This window comes from Monopterus albus, unplaced genomic scaffold, assembly GCF_001952655.1.
Source record: "Monopterus albus unplaced genomic scaffold, M_albus_1.0 scaffold89.1, whole genome shotgun sequence".
In the NCBI taxonomy this organism is placed as follows: Eukaryota; Metazoa; Chordata; class Actinopteri; order Synbranchiformes; family Synbranchidae; genus Monopterus; species Monopterus albus.
In genome coordinates, this window is record NW_018127969.1 from 696,956 (window position 1) to 710,988 (window position 14,033).

Sequence of the window (14,033 nt, forward strand, 5' to 3'; positions counted from 1 at the left end):
TGATAAATCTGCGTGGGAGCATGAGCCTGATGACTCACTAAAAATGTGATTTATTTATAGAGTCACGCAACACTATGTGTCACTCCAGCTCAAGTGCTACATTGGACATCCCACAGCCAGGAGGTGATGATAGAGGAGGAACATAACCACATATAAAGTGCACTCAAGTGAGTGTTAAAACAACACAGGCAGGGCGGGTGATAAAAATAACCACTTTGGAGATAATAGACAAAACAAGGAGTGTGTGGTAAGATCAGAGCTAATCATTATAATAGTTAGACTCAGATTTACCTACATGAAACGGTGCTGAGCATTTGTGCTAGTGACATAATTATCATCTAAATTATCTAAATGAGATCACATTACAAGTTGTTATTTGCACACTAAGAGACTGGAACTGTTTTTTAATCCATACATCTAGAGCAATTAAACAAGCTTCCAAGGAAATTAAAGATGGAATGACACAGTAAAACAATAATCCAAAGCAAAAGGTGGAACAGATAATGTTGCTGCAGACGGAGTAAATGGTTCAAGGTCATTCAACTACTGTTGACACAGTTTGTGTCTCCATAGAATCCCAAAGTAACTATTGTTTATGTGAAAGGTTTTTAAATCCAGTGGTGTCTGTAATCATGCAGACTTCCTCCTGTTATTTTCACAATCCTCCATTAAGCGCATCTGCATTTGCCTTAGATGGCTGTCTAATTGTAGCTTCAGGCTGCCATACACAATATAACACACACGCACACAATGCCAGGTGCAGAATGCACCTATAATTAGAAAATAAAAGCATAGTAAACTTACAGTAAGTAAGTCATATGTTGATGTAACTCCAGCGTTGAGGTGGTATATCAGATACTTAAAAGCAGGAAAAGTTTGTTCAAAAAGAAACAGCCAATCAAAACTGAGAAATTCTACAGGACAGTCACAAGGTATTGTCAGCGTACATACAAATATTATACAACAAGAATGTAGAGTACCATAATGCTACTGAGGTGAGGGGATGCTTCAGATATTTGACGGGTTACTAAGATTCAGTACAATCCCATATCAGCGAGCAGGTTCTGGATTCAAACCTCATGGACAAGCGGGGACAGTCTGTGTGGGGTTTGCATGATCTTGCCATGCCCACAGTCCAAAGACATGCAGATTAGGTTAACTGATGACTCTAAACTGCCCATAGGTGTGAGAGTGAGTGGTTGTCTGTCTCTATGTGTCAGCCCTGTGACAGACTAGCAACCTCTCACCTGGTGTCAGCTGGGATTGGCTGTTGCACAGTTAAGATATATACATGTAATAAAACACTATTAGCAATAAGTATCATATTTATTCATGTGTTCCTAATAGACAAGGACTATTTTTAAAAGAGCTGAAGTTGGGATGCAAAAGCAATCTTATCCCTAATGTTTGATCAGATTTAGGCCAAAACAGCAAATTACTGAAATGGATCCAACTGTTTTTGTTTTCTTATATCCTCAATTGTCAGGGCCGCTCGGCGGCCGCTGCCTCTCCTCCGTCTTTCTCTCCTCTGCTCTCTCTATCCTGTAGGCTCTGCACCTCAGCTGTGTTGCATTCCAGTAATTAGCGACTGGTTTGTTGAGGCGCACAACTGGGGTGCATCCCGAGGATTACCTGCTCCTTACTTATACCTCTGGCAGACGCTCCGTCGGGGCCGGAACATTAGCTATGTACTGCGCAACCTAGATTGGGGTAGAATGCTACGCTGACAGACACTGTGCGTTTTGGCTTGACTCTACCACACTACATATGCGCTACACTACCCTATACGCAGACCGTACGTTCCCATGTTATGTTCTTTTGATACTTTTGTGTTCGTTTTATTTACCTGTTACCGTCATGTTTTTCCCCCTAGCACCTGGGTCTGCAAACTTGAGTCCAACCTCAGTCCTCCCTCACCCTCCTGGTGAGGGGGGCTACCATAACATCAATAAACAGAACACATGCAGTACTTACACATACCACATGTGTTCCATTCATTATATCTGAATTTAAAAAGTAAAGAGTAGAAGTAGTGGCCAGCATGATTAATGGTAACAGTTATTATTCTTCAGAATAAATCAGATTTGGCCTGTTCTCAGAGTGCTGTCACTGCCCGGTGACAAAGGCTGCGAGGAGTGAGGTGAGCAGAAACACAATGTGTACACTCTTCTAAATAAGATGTTTGTAATATAACTACTGTACACAAATGTAAATTCATCACATAACACTGCTCACATTTCAGATAATGGTCTGTTGATGTTGAATGATGTGTACAAACATTTGAACAAGTCTGGCTGGCCGGCGTTTCACTGAAGCAACCAAAGCCATATGCTGATTCCTTTTTGGCTGCAAGCCAGATGTTTTTCCTGAATGAAATATCAAATTCAGTTTCACTTGGAGTATCTTGCCAGATGAAAAGTGACACTAAAGACACTGAGACCAGAGAGTTAACACAAACATCTTGGAAGAAATAGAAAAACTCTAAATACACAGATAAAGCTGTTTTATTCCTGGTCATCTTATGCTGATTATGCTCCCGTGTGTGTGTGTCTGTGTGCAGCCTTCAAACACCCAACCATCTCCAGTCACTCTGTGTGGTGGTTGCAAAGGTATGAGCCTGTTTAGTAAGTGTGCCTGATTAGATAAGTGAAACAGATCTTCTAGTGGATAGGCAACGTTTGTCTTTCCAGAATTGTTTATAATCAAACATTTTTTGCCGATACACAAAAATACTGAACAGGTGGTCTGATATACAGACCAATATACACTTATGTTTGATACATCACACTTCATTAAAAAAGAAAAGGTATTATTACACACAATATTCCAAACTGTACTGATAAAGTGACACAAGAAGAGAAGACGATCTCAGCAGGGTAGGCTTGAATTAGCAACATGCCATCAGAGCTGAGAAACTCAGTAAAGTCGCTCCTGCAAGTTCCTCCTGGAAGGTGGATCACCTATTGTATATATACAAATATATACAGTAGATGTACAGTGGCTGTGGATCTGTCAGTTTGCTTCGATGTCTTTCTGCCCTCTTGTGGCTAAAAATCAATTGCTGCACCTTTAAGAGTACACACCACCAAAAATGTATCATCTAAAAGTTTGCAGCTTGCTCCCTAGCAACTATAATCAACTAAGATCAGTCTGGCTGATATATCGGTCAGGTTCAAACACAAACTCAAACCACTCTTGCAGCACACTCACTCACGTCACTTCACCAGTACGCCACTAAATACAGTACGTTTAAAAAGCACCTACAGTCACAACTAGGGGTTCAGTGTCTTGCTCAAGCACACTTTGACATGTGGACTGGAGAAGCTGGGGATCAAACCACCAACCCTACAGTTAGGGGACAACCTACTCCACCTCCTGTGCTACAGCCACCCGTGACACCCAGCCTGGGTGTCAGGATTATAATCTATTAATCAACTAATCATTGCTGCTCTAACTGCTTAGCTAACAGGTTTTAGTTGATATACTGTAAAAGACTTCATGTAATTTTTGTCTCCTCCAGTTAGTCAACTGGGGTTTGCACTGGGGCTCCAGAAGCTGACTGTCTGGGGACGGTCAAGGAGAGCCTGTATGAGGAAACTGTAGGTGAATATTAGTTTGATCAATAGGACAGAATATAATCAGCTAACTGCTCATCCATCCACCCTCACCATCATGCTGTTCAGTGCCCTGATTCTCTGAACATCACTCAATAGTGTGCCCCAAAACAAAGTATCACCCTCCCCTGGCATTTTCCATCAGTCTCTCTGCTGTCTCCTCCTCATCACATGGGGGAAGAATAAAAGAAAGAGAGTGCATCACGGGGCGATTGTGTTCAGCTGGAAGTACAACTCGCACAGCGTGTGATCACCATGGTGGATGCTGCACTGCTGACTCTGTCACATGCCACAGCACCAAGAATTTCCAAATCCCACTCCACTGACTGAGAACTCCTGAGCACAGTAGGAACGCACTGTAAACAGATCAGTGTAAGGCCTCAATGTCAAATCTCATATAGAACTATAAGAACTGTGCTGATGACAATAGCCCAGTGATGGATAATGAGCAAAAACAGCTCAAGTTGAGGCTCAGGAGTAAAGTATTCAGGGTGTGGTTTCTGTATGTCTGATAATCCAAAATAAACAACTATGAGCACCGAGACACTCCATCGTCAATTTTAATGAGGAGGGCAGATAAAAAATGGCTCCCAGCCTGGGTGTCAGGAGTATAAAAAAGAAATCATATGTCACTCTTTGTCTCGTCTTATTATGATTACATAGTAGATGATTATAAAAGACCTCTTCTACAGCCCCTTCTCCTGTACTGATCACAACAAATGTGTATTCACATGAGGCCCCAGCTGTGCAGCGCTTTGTATTAAGGGGTCATACATAACATAAAGTTATACCTAGCTAATACAGGGCATGAATTTCAACCAAGATAAAGATTCAATTACACAGGTAGTTGTTCCGATTAGGCGTGGATTTAAGTATCTCCTTAAATCAACTGCTGATTATTGGACAATGCATTGTGGACTCTATAATCATTTCCTCCTAGTTAGAGCTCATCTAACCAACAGGCTAGCATTTATCCTAAGTGGTATGGCCTTAAACAAGCTGCGGCTCATCGATGATAGCTCTCAATATGTCATCAGATAGTGTGTGCACTTAGAAGATGTAGAAGTACATAAAAAATATAACCAGCAAAAAACATATGCACCTGCTGGGCCACAAAGGAGTACCTTATGTCTAGAAAGTCCCAGACTGAAGCTATTTTTAAATACAAACCCACTGTCTGCACTCTATAATATGTATGTCTCACACTATTATATTTTATTCAGTACTCAACCGCCCAAGGCATCAACTTACAGTACATGATACAGTAGAAAAATGCTTAAGTTTACCTTTATAAACACATATCAAATCATAGTAAAATCTCAAAGACAGACAGTCCTTTCATAGTTTTAAATAGTCGCAGCAGGGTGCTCTTTATTCTCCCAGTGATCTACTATACATTGCACTAGACTGAACAATCCCTTCATGTTTTCTTTTCAGTCCAGCAAAGGTAAAGCAACACTGCTGCGGGATAAGAATGTATTTCACATGAACACAGAGCCTTGGTCAAATTGAACGGGATAGAGAAGGAAAGAACCCTGAAGACTACATGGCTGCTTTTCAGTTAGCTAGATGTGAGGGCTCCAGACTGAATGAGCCTTAGTCATTTTTGTCTGTAGTAATAGAAAACCAGTTATTGCTGTGAATGAGGGGGGTGGCCTTTGTCGCATGGCACTTCTCTTATCAAAAGATACGTTCTGAAATCACCCTGAGAGGCAATAACATTTACTGTAAATCTACACAGTCTTGATTCCAGTATTCAGCTGTGTACAAGCACTGCACGCATACATGCTTTCTCTGTCATATACAGTATATTTATATATAAATACAGTCTAAAATCCCAATAAAGGGTTTGATCACATGCCAGATCATAGGTTCAGCACGCACAATGCTGGCTGAGGCAGGATCAGTCTGTTCACGCTGTGATTTAGTTGTGGGATGGGGCAGGAGAGAGGTAACACAAGGGCCCATGACATGCTAGAGAGAGGATTCCACAAAGGCCAGACATCATCTCATTTGCTCCAGTCTGTGACACTGATGAAGGCCAAGAACATCCAGTGATTTCTTATCACTGACTGTGAACCTAGTTTGAGATTCGCTAGTCAGTCAAGACCAGCAGTCACACTCTCACCTGCTGCTTACAAGCCCGTGATGTGACTCACTGTGGAGAGCGAATGGCTGAGGACTTTGCCTGAGGCAGGTGACTCCCGGAGCCATGCAGTCTTTGGGTTGTTTTTTTTTTTTTTTTTTTTACACCTAGTCTGTCTGGATGGAATGCCAATAACATTAGATATGGGTGCATATTTATAGTATATGTGGCATATTGTGATTTAAGAGCTGCGTTGCCCCCCCTTCCTAATCAAACCAGGCATCCCACCAGCAGCCTGTGTACAGTGTGTCTCTCAGACTAGGCAGGATCACTAAACATGACGAGCAGCTGGCACCTGTAGCCAAATGTGATGTGGTGTAAGCTGCGCGACTAAAAAAATATGACAGATGATCCAAATATTAAGCAAAATCCAAGCACGGACGCAACCTGGTCACTGAATGCCTTTAACATGCAGCCTGTTACTGAAACAATGTCAGGCCTTGTCTTCTAGTGCCATACACGCAGAGGTTAAAAAAAAAAAGTAAAGTCAGGTGGGGAGTTTGCTTGGGCTTAAAGCCTACAGCGACGATCTTTAAAAAATGAAATGAAAAACCACATCAGGCCGCAGCTGTTCAGCGAGAAGAGTCAGGAGCTTCTGGCAGCTTAAGCCTTGTGTCATTCCACTTGATCGCAGTAGTAAGTGGACACTGGGGTAACTATTTTAACCAGAGGATTAACTCAGCTATCTCATACAGAGTAAGCATTTATCCAGAGTGCCAAATAATTTGTACAGATTCTCAGATAAGCCCCAGAAAAAAAGGACTAACAGCAAGAGTGTTTAGTCCAAAGGCACCCAAGACCCGTGCAGCACGTCTGTAATGTCACCTCTCTGTACAGAACAGACCTTGTATATACCTTTAATGAAACGATATGTCGACTTGGCTTTTACTTTCCACTTAGCTGTTTTGTAAATGTTACACACGGACTTGTCAAGCAGGTTGACTGATGTTGCACATACATGAACAAAGAGTGTGAATTCTAACAGGGTTACATCTCCATGTCTGTCAAAAAAGACCCTCAAAGTAGAATGTGTCTTAATGGCTACACGTGAAGGTTATAACGCACAGGAGCCTTTCAGAGCCTTACCAGAGAACTACCAATGTCCTCTTCCAACTCCAAATATCTCCACGCAAATCTTGCCTCTGTCTACACCCGCGGCGTCTCGTCCTGCCTGTGTCCCACTACGTCCGTCCGTCTTCCCCGCAAACGGCGTTAACGTCATATGTTTCGCAGTAAATTGTCCTCGTAATCTTCTCAAAAGTGGGATGTGAAGAGCGTGCGGGTTCCGCCTACCGTACCCCACGCACGGTGACTCCAGTTAAATGATCGTCGTGTGTTTCGAAGCCAGAGCGCGCAGGCAGGGGCACGAGAGACCCCTACTTGGCACGCGCCTTTTTAATAATATGGGGACGGTGGCAAACGCTAGATTGATATAAGCAGGTCGTGTCTGCTGCGACATGATGGGAACGTGGAGCTGTCATCTCACACGGTGATGACGGGGGTATATTGATGTTTATGAATTCATCGTCGGTGCTTTGGAGACAATGAAGCAGTGAGTGATGGCGAGGATAGCACATAGGTGACGCCACGCGACTACTTCATCTATTCAGTGGTTTCTTCCAAAAATATCATTCTCGCGGGCCTTTAAGAGAGATTATCCAATTGCAGCGTCTTTCTAAAAAACACGCAATCAACAACGTAAACAGCTGCCTGGGCCATATGCCACCAAACCCACGGTCGCTTACGCACACAGGATACGCACGCTCCATTTCTAGGTCATCAGCGTTAACGCGTTTTCATGTCACACGTGTCCGCGGATCGTCTCTTGTATCTGTCACCCAGCTCATGTACACGGAATGACACACGCACACCTGCAGCAAAATTAGATCGGGTTCCGTCAGACTGTGAACATCTATATTCATGGAGGGAAATTAGAGCCAAGCACACATTTTCCATGGAAAATTTATTGTTTGTCTGTAGGTCATTACCCACAATGTGTACAAACATACAACAAAATCGTTTCCTGGGTTTGCATTTATATTAATAATATATGTTTTCCCATGTCTTTGAAACTGTGGGCTAAGAGATTCTTTCTTCCACAACCTCTTAACCAGGAATGCAGTTTCCTTTAAAGCTGTCACAGCAAACTTGACCTTGTGGAAAACAGAGAGGTTGACTCCATGGGAAACGGCTACCCTACTGCTGAGACAGTGACTTGTGCACCCCAGAGGTCAGGAGCTCAAATGAATGCCTGTGTGCCTTAATCTGTAGTTTAAATTCAGAGCACTGTACTCTGGTTGTTCCTCCTATTCATAAATAACATGTTGGCATGATAATTTAAGTGCTGTCAACTAATGAGGAGGAGAAGGTGAAGGCAGAGGACATCTGGCAGCTGATACCGGAGGCACAGCGTTTTCATTCAGCTATATGAACTCCTCGTGTTCTTTTTTCTTTTTTCTTTTAATGGTCTCACCTTGCCTGATCTCTCTCTCAGCTTGAAAGGTGATGCATGTGTAGTACTCCAGAGGACTGACAAGAGCAGCGGTGTGCAAAGTGTAACCATAGAAACCAGGTGTAGCAAAGGTCTGCATCACAAGTTGACCACTGAGCAGAGATACTAAACGACAAATGAAGTGTGTGCCGCGGTAGACTACTCTAAAGCGGAACAGATTGAGCCTTACATAGTTCATTTTAAACAATTTAACTGAAATAACTGCACTGAAATTGGTAATACAGCCCAGCACAGGAGGGAAAGGTTGCATAAAAGTCTACATTAACAAAACTATAGCCATGCCAAAGGCTTTGTGAGGCTGTACTTTGGTTTGAAGTAAAGAATAGCAGAATGTGTTTGACTATGAATTCAAACTGACAATTACACAACAGTTAAATAAAAAGAATTGGTCAGCCATTATAACTGCTGGTACAGGAGGAATATACCACCTAGTTTGGCAGAACTCATGAAATAAAATAAAATAAACAATAAAATATGGTTTATTAATTCTTACTTATTTAAATTATTTTGTACATGTATTTCAAATGTGCCACCCCTCTCTGAGTCTGTTCCTCAGCCTGGCCACCCTGTCCAAAGTTTTCTAGCTCTGCCCCTGAGTAACAGGAGTTGTTATAGATTAGTATAGATAACCCATATGCTAACAGAAAAGTTGATTTTTTTTATTCCTGCTTTAAAAACAAGCTCTTATCAATACTTTACATCAATATTTTTACCAGGTAAATTAGAGCAGCAACTGAAATTCTCTTGGGATCACAGTCATCCTGTCACAAAACTGAAGATGATTTGTTTATAGCTTAGTTTCAACTTTTAGGTCTTTCAGGTTTCAGAAAAATGCATCTTGTTCTGAGTTTAACACAATTAGAAGTCACTTAAAGAGTAAAAGAAACTCAGAAATTTAAATGTAATGGGGATCTTGCTCACAAAAACTGATGGTGATTTGTTGTTCTCACTATAAGAATGTAGTGGTACATATTAATAGAAAAAGTGTTTGGGCCTCTTTGTACAAACTGCAACACACACACACACACACACACACACACACACACACACTATTGAACCTAATGTATTACATCACCAGAGCAGTACTGCCTTGTGAACAGCTTTAAAAGGATTTCTGAAAACAATGGGAGCCTGTGGCTACTGGGGCTAGGCAAACTCGTGGAACAGTATGACAGTGTGTAAGTTTGGTAACTGTGGTAAAAACAAGTGGACTTAGACCTTAAAGACAAGTCTAAAAAAAGCTTGCTCATTATTTTGAATCCAGAGGACTATTCTCTCCTTCTCTGTTATAGCCCTGCACCATCACAACTGTTCAATCTTCACCTGACTGCTTTCAGTTAGATCAGATTAAAATGTTTTGTTTTTTAACGAGTCTTTTTCAAGGAGCTCCCTTCGGATTGTTGAAGCATGACTTGTGTCCATCCTCCACTCTCCCATAGACCCTGATATGCACATAATTAGAAGAAACATGAAGAAAAGTTCTTATCACAGACCACTGAACCCGTTCTGTTTCTTTTGCTGAGCCTTGCTGGAAGACGCTGTAGTCAAACTCAGTTAAGGTCCATCTCCCATAATTTGCATCCACAAAGTGACATGGCCACTTGTCCGGTGGACACCTATACCAAGTTTGAAGAAATTCCCTCAAGTTGTTCCTCGCATTGACAAGAATCGTACAGATGGACAGACAGCCTGAAAACATAAGAGGAGAGGAAGAGGAGATATTAGGCACATTTCTTCTTTTATTAACAACAGATTGTGCCACCCTGCTCACTTTGCTGAGAAGGGATGTTTCTATAGCCAAGATTTTGAACTGTTAGCCGTGAGACTACGTCCATCCTACATACTCAGGTGGCTTTCACATGCCATATTGGCAAACAGTGCTTTCTTGTATCTCATAGCATTCGGGCTACCCGAAATTACCAAGTCTAGATATTAATCTTTTAATATGAGAATCGGTCCTAAAACAGGAAACGTTACGGTTGGATTATCTGTATTTCAGCATCGATCTGCACATCACTACTTTCTATTCCCCACGGAGAATTAAGAACCTATACAAATGCAATTTGTACAATTATAGAAATGTTTTTTGAGTTTATAATTTGTCCCTCTTTTCCATGATTTGGCAAAACCTAAGCTACTACCCTTATTCAGAGCTTTCAGTCAAATAACACTGTCTTCCTTTAAAGGCATTTGCTCAGCTATGTGAGCTTTGCGGCTGTTTTGATTTCATCCAAAGCTTTTAGGGCTAATTAAACTAAGCCACCATGTCTTGACTTTGGAAACAGTAGTTCAGCAATCCCAACTCAAGGATCACTTGTTAGATTTCCTTCTGTAGCTTTCAAACAAACCAGGCTGCATTCATCAGTGAATGGTTTGTTTATGGATCTTTTGATCTGCAGCTTTTTTTTTTTTTTAATTGACCAATATCATCACTTAGGAAGACATTGTTTCATTTAATACGTTTGTTGACAACACAGTGGAATATTGTTAAAACTGTAAACATTACATAATGCCACAGTATGCTAGAGTAACCAGGGAGTTTCTAAAGTATTTATCAAGAGGAGACATCTGTCATACCAGAGCAATGCTGTTTGTTATTTTCTCCAGACTTCAGTCATCTGAGAAAGTTTTTACAGACGAATTTCACAAAGTGTCTCCTCTCCTATACATATAAACACATCCTCCTCTTTTGCCATCAAAGGGCCTGCGCTGTAGTACACACATACATACACATACACAGACCGCTGTGCAGGACAGAGAGCGGTCCTGAGCATTATTCCTCTCTGCGGGAGGAATTCCCTGAAGGAGCAGTCTGACCATTCCAGGAGGGAGCTGAAACATCAGAACCCAAAAAGAGAAGAAAGGTCAGGGAGTGAAACAAAAGCCAGGGCAACAAAGATGAAGAAACAGAAGTTTCAGAAATATCTCTCTGATTTAGTTGGTTTGCAAGGTATATACACTGATCAGCCATAACATCATAACCACTGACAGGCGAAGTGAGTAACAGTGATTATCTGTTACAGTGGCACCTGTCAGTGTGTGGGGTATATTAGACAACAAATGAACATTCAGTCCTCAAAGTTGATGTGATGGAAGCAGGAAAAATGGTCAAACATAAGGATCTGAGTGACTCTGACAAGGCCCAAACTGTGATGGCTGAGAACTGGGTCAGAGCGTCTCCCACACTGCAGGTCATGTTGGGTGTTCCCGACTTGCAGTGGTTAGTACCGACCGACAGCGTCTAAGGAAGGACAAACAGTAAACCGGTGCGCCTAAGGCTCACTGATGATGAGGCTGACCTACTTTTTATCCGTCCTTTTCAAAAGGCTCCGTTTTGTTTGAACCTTTGTTTAAAATGATTGAACTTAAGAAATGCTGTACTTTGGTCTCTGTGAAGAGAAACATTCAGCAGCTATAGTGGTGATATATCACACCTAGAGTGAGAAGGCTGTTGAATGTGTCTAAACATTCTTTAACTTGTCCTCACGACCACAGCTTTCACTCCTTTCACATAAGTTTTTCACTGAGTGGTCAACACATCTGTGCTCTTCCTGACAGTGTAACTATAAAAGCAAACTGATTCAGAGAAGATGCACAGTGAGCTGCAGAGTGACACGAGTGCCAACCAACTTCTGCACTGACTCTATGTACACAGTATTAGGTAGGTGGTCATAATGTTATGGCTATTTAGTCTAAGTTGTCCCTTACAAAACCAAAACCCTTTACTGAATTGCTGAAATTATTTCAGTTATCAATAAAATGTTCCTTTTCCACTGTTGTTTTTTTGTTTGGTTAGCAAGAGGTAGAAATACTGTAGAAAGCTGCTTTTGAATGATACTGTGCTATACAAATGGAACTTTAAAAAGATACTATTTCAAATTCATTTTACTAATATCAGTGATAGATTCATTGTTTGTCATCAGCCTCAGGCAGTTACATTATATTTTTAACTTATCCCGTGTAATATCACTAAAGGGGATTCTTACAGCCTACCACAGCGTCTTTAAGTTCATCAAAGTTTTACAGATCACTCATCAAATTTCATCCCTTTGTTAGCTACTCAGCGTAGCCATGAGGAAGCACCACAGACCTATGGCACCTGCCAGGAAGATGAGAGACTCATGTGACAAAGTAAGTCCCAAAGTTTCCTGCTACAAAGACAAACTCTGTATGAACTATGAGGCTGGCCACTCAGTTGTGGAGCAACCTGCACACAATATGTACAAAAATATAACATTTAAACATAAAATACTCAGGTTAATTTTGATGATCAAATCTACAATGAGGGCTGACTGCATAAAGATTTCAAAATCACTAAATACTAGTGCATTCTTAAAACAAGCCAAATTAGCAATGTGCTGGTTAAGAACATATTTAAACTCAATTTAATATCTCTCTCGACAGACAGAGCTCTAGAAAGAAAGAAAATAAAGTAGAATACCTCATTTTATGAATGCTATGGCGTTATGATACAACAAAACTCTTTCTAAATAAAAGTGCAGATTGCAAGTTCCTCAGTATTTAAATTCAGTTTTCTTCTGTTTACACAGGTGGCCAGAGTTGTGAAGGATTTGTTTGCATGAGACGAGTGTATGACGAGTGAGTCTGCGTGTCATGCGTTTGATCTAAGTGAGTCTTAGATGTATTTCCTGTTAGATCCCTGGGGAAAGGAACACAAACATTTTAGATGTAGACAAACACTGTACAGTGTGCCCTTGGGATTAATGCAGCTTCACCACAATCCACCTGACAGTATGGCACACAGAAGACAACACTGACTTAACTCCCAGTGTCTGTGTGCATGCACAGATAATAGTCATTTATATGAGTTACACCTTCAAAACTGCTCAGAAATGCCAACATGACAACTGTGAATAGTCTTATGATTGTCTCTTCTCCTACTTGTACATCCCTGTTAAATGCTTGTCTTGTGGTGTAGTTTAGTTCTGGTTGTTGCTTCCATTTTCCGTGTCACTTCTTGGCATGTTGTAATAAAATGTATCATCCAATTTATTTCCACGTCATGTTTTCCCCACATTTACATCTACATCAAATATCCTACACCAAATGTGAGAAGAGAGAATGTTTAGACCTGACTAAAATGTTTCTCTAAATGGTGTATCATTTACAGCATGGGTTTTCAACCAGTGGTCCATGGCCCAGCGTTGGTCCGCGAAGGCATTGTAGATGGCCCCTGACCATGCAATTCAATAGCGTAGGTTCCCTGTAGGAATCTTTTTTTATTTTTTTTTATTTTTAAACAAATGTCCATTGTTTGTTAGTAATCAAATCCATGCAAATATATAAAAATTAAAAAAGCCCAGGTAACTTTCAGGATTAAATTAGTGCCCATCCAGTCCATCCATCGAACCACAGTGGTATTTAGGTTATTTCTTAGTCAGAATGGTGGTCCCTGGGTCACAATGAGTTGAAACCCACTGATTTAAAGCCATACAGTGCAATTAGCATCAGATATTAAAATAATAAACTGATGCAGCACAGAGGTTAGTTTCTCACTTCTACAGATATACAGTACCTTGCAAAAGTATTCGGCCCCCTTGAACTTTGCAACCTTTTGCCACATTTCAGGCTTCAAACATAAAGATATAAAACTGTAATTTTTTGTGAAGAATCAACAACAAGTGGGACACAATCATGAAGTGGAACGAAATTTATTGGATATTTCAAACTTTTTTAACAAATAAAAAACTGAAAAATTGGGCGTGCAAAATTATTCAGCCCCCTTAAGTTAATACTTTGT

General features: G+C 41.0%; 1 protein-coding gene across 2 annotated transcripts in view; it reads right to left on the minus strand.

Annotated features, from left to right (window-relative positions):
• LOC109964459 (sodium-coupled neutral amino acid transporter 3-like) overlaps positions 1-7,155 on the minus strand; it is a 33,295-nt gene extending 26,140 nt beyond the window's left edge. The window contains exon 1 of one of the 2 annotated variants that reach the window (XM_020607758.1): positions 6,847-7,155. The gene's annotated coding sequence lies outside the window, so the exon portion shown is untranslated. The remainder of the gene's footprint in view (positions 1-6,846) is intronic. The other variant, XM_020607757.1, reaches the window with a different exon arrangement.
• Positions 7,156-14,033: the final 6,878 nt, after the last annotated feature.